We start from the raw sequence: 2,918 nt of genomic DNA, 5'->3' as shown, positions 1-2,918 counted from the left end.
CGGTTTAGCCAAAGATGTAATTGCTGAGATTTTTTTCCGGATTAGCCTCAATGCCTCTGTTTGATACCAGAAAACCAAAGAGTTTGCCTGCCGGGACACCAAATACACACTTTTCCGGATGGAGCATCATCTTGTAAACCCGGAGGTTGTCAAAGGTTTCTCTCAAATCATCTATCAATGTTTCCTCCTTCCTGGATTTTATCACAATATCATCCACATATGCATGAACATTACGCCCAATTTGCTTGTGAAGACAATTCTGAACACAGCGTTGATAAGTCGCCTGGTCACTTTTAAGCCCAAAGGGCATGGAGACATAACAGAAGGCTCCAAAGGGAGTGATGAAAGCTGTCTTCTCCTGGTCCTTAACTGCCATTTTGATCTGGTGATAACCAGAATAAGCATCCAGAAAACACAAACGGTCACAACCCGCCGTAGCATCGATGATCTCATCAATACGAGGGAGGGCAAAGGGGTCTGCAGGGCAAGCCTTGTTCAAGTCTGTGTAATCTACACACATACGCCAAGTGCCGTTTTTCTTAAGAACCAGCACCGGATTAGCCAACCACTCTGGGTGAAAGACCTCCACGATAAACCCTACGGCCAACAACCAAGCTACCTCTTCACCAATAGCCTTGCGCCTTTCTTCATTGAAGCGTATGAGAAACTGTCGGACCGGTTTAAACTTAGGATCAATGTTAAGTGTGTGCTCAGCGAGTTCCCTCGGCACACCTGGCATGTCAGAAGGTTTCCATGCAAAGATGTCCCGGTTCTCACGGATGAACTCGATGAGCGCGCTTTCCTATTTGGGATCCAGGTTAGCGCTGATGCTGAACTGCTTGGATGAATCGCCAGGAACAAAATCAACCATCTTAGTATATGTGGCTGATTTAAATTTCAACACCGGATCGTGTTCCGTAGTTGGCTTTTTCAAAGAGGTCATATCTGCCGGATCAACTTGGTCTTTATAAAACTTCAGCTCCTCAGTGGCACAAACTGACTCAGCATAAGCCGCATCACCTTCCTCACATTCCAAAGCGATCTTCCTGCTCTCGTGTACTATGATGGTCCCCTTATGACCTGGCATCTTAAGCTGTAGATAAACATAACACAGCCTTGCCATGAACTTAGTGTAAGCCGGCCGCCCAAACAAAGCGTGATATGGACTTTTGATTTTCACCACCTCAAAAGTCAATGTTTCTGACCTTGAATCATGATCATCTCCAAAAGCCACCTCTAAGGCTATCTTGCCCACCGGATATGCAGACTTACCAGGCACCACACCATGAAAAACGGTGTTTGACGGTTTAAGATTCTTATCTGTCAACCCCATACGACGGAAGGTATCATAATATAGAATGTTGATACTACTTCCCCCGTCCATGAGTACCTTAGTGAACTTATATCCCCCAACTTGAGGGGCCACCACTAAAGCCAAATGACCTGGATTGTCAACCTTGGGGTGGTGGTGATCCTCTCTACTCCACAAAATGGGTTGCTCAGACCAGCGCAAATACTGAGGTACCGCCGGTTCAACAGAGTTTAATGCCCTCTTGTGAAGCTTCTGATCATGCTTATACAAGCTAGTGGTGAAGACATGATACTGCCCACTATTTAACTGCTTAGGATTGCTTTGATAACCCGACTGCTACTGCTGCTGGTTCCCCTGATGGTTGTAACCTCCCTGGTTCCCCTGATTCCCTTGATTGTTGTATCCGGTTTGATTGCCCTGAAATCATGAACCGGAGCTGCCGCCTCCATAACCCGGCCCATGGAAACCACCTCCTGAACTGCCGGGCGGGCCATTATCGTACTGAAACATATTGGAGTTCTTGAAATCTCGCATGATATAACAATCCTTCCAAAGATGTGATGCTGGCTTCTCCTTTGATCCATGCTTTGGATAGGGCTGGTTTAACAGGAGCTCCAATTTGGGGCCTGAACCTCCGCCTCTCTGGGGCTGCTTGCCCTTACGGCGCTGACCATTCTCCTGAGTATTGGTGTTAGCCACGAAGTCCAAACTGTTGTCAGCCTTGCGCTTACCATTGTTCCCATGGCCTGCCGGATTATGCTGCTGACCCTTGGTGTTGCCGTTCTTTTTCCCTTTCCCTGGTTTGTCCTCCTCTGAGTCGGGGTCTTTGGTATTATCTGAATCAGCGTATTTAACCAAAGCGGCCATAAGCGTTGACATATCATTGCAGTGACGTTTAAGCCTTCCTAACTTCTGTTTGAGCTGCAGAAAACGGCAATTACCCTCCAATGTTAGTACTGCTGTATATGCATTGATACGATCCGATGAATGCAAAATAGCTGAGACCCGCTTTACCCAATGGGTCGTGGACTCCCCATCCTCTTGGACACAAGCGGCCAGATCCACAATTGACATGGGCTGCTTACAAGTATCTTTGAAGTTCTGGATAAACCGGTGCTCAATTCGGCCCATGATCCGACAGAGTTAATTGGTAAGCTCTTCAACCAAGTACGAGCTGTTCCTTCCAACATCATGGTGAAGTATTTAGCACATACTGCTTCATCCACATCCAACATTTCCATTGCCATCTCGTAGCTCTCAACCCACGCCTCTGGTTGCAGGTCGGCGGTGTGATTGGGCACCTTACGAGGCCCTTTGAAATCCTTGGGCAGTCTCACATTACGCAAAGCGGGGTTAAGACATGGCACTCCTAAGGAACTGAATACCACACCTGGTTCTTCTCAAGCGGTAGGGTGAACCAGAGTAGGTTGACAGGCTCCGAGCAGAGCTGCTTACTCGGCCTCTCGACGTGCGTGACCATGATCCACCACATCCTGCGCATTAGCACCTCCCCCTGCCGGGTTGTGCCCTCGCGGCGAGTTACGGCGATGTGCACTGCTTGACACGGCCGATTCATCCTCAACGTGCCTGCTGTAGCTCCGGCTTG

This window comes from Triticum dicoccoides, chromosome 4A, assembly GCF_002162155.2.
Source record: "Triticum dicoccoides isolate Atlit2015 ecotype Zavitan chromosome 4A, WEW_v2.0, whole genome shotgun sequence".
NCBI lineage: Eukaryota > Viridiplantae > Streptophyta > Magnoliopsida > Poales > Poaceae > Triticum > Triticum dicoccoides.
The sequence above is the reverse complement of the archived record's forward strand: the minus strand, read 5'-3'. Positions refer to the sequence as shown.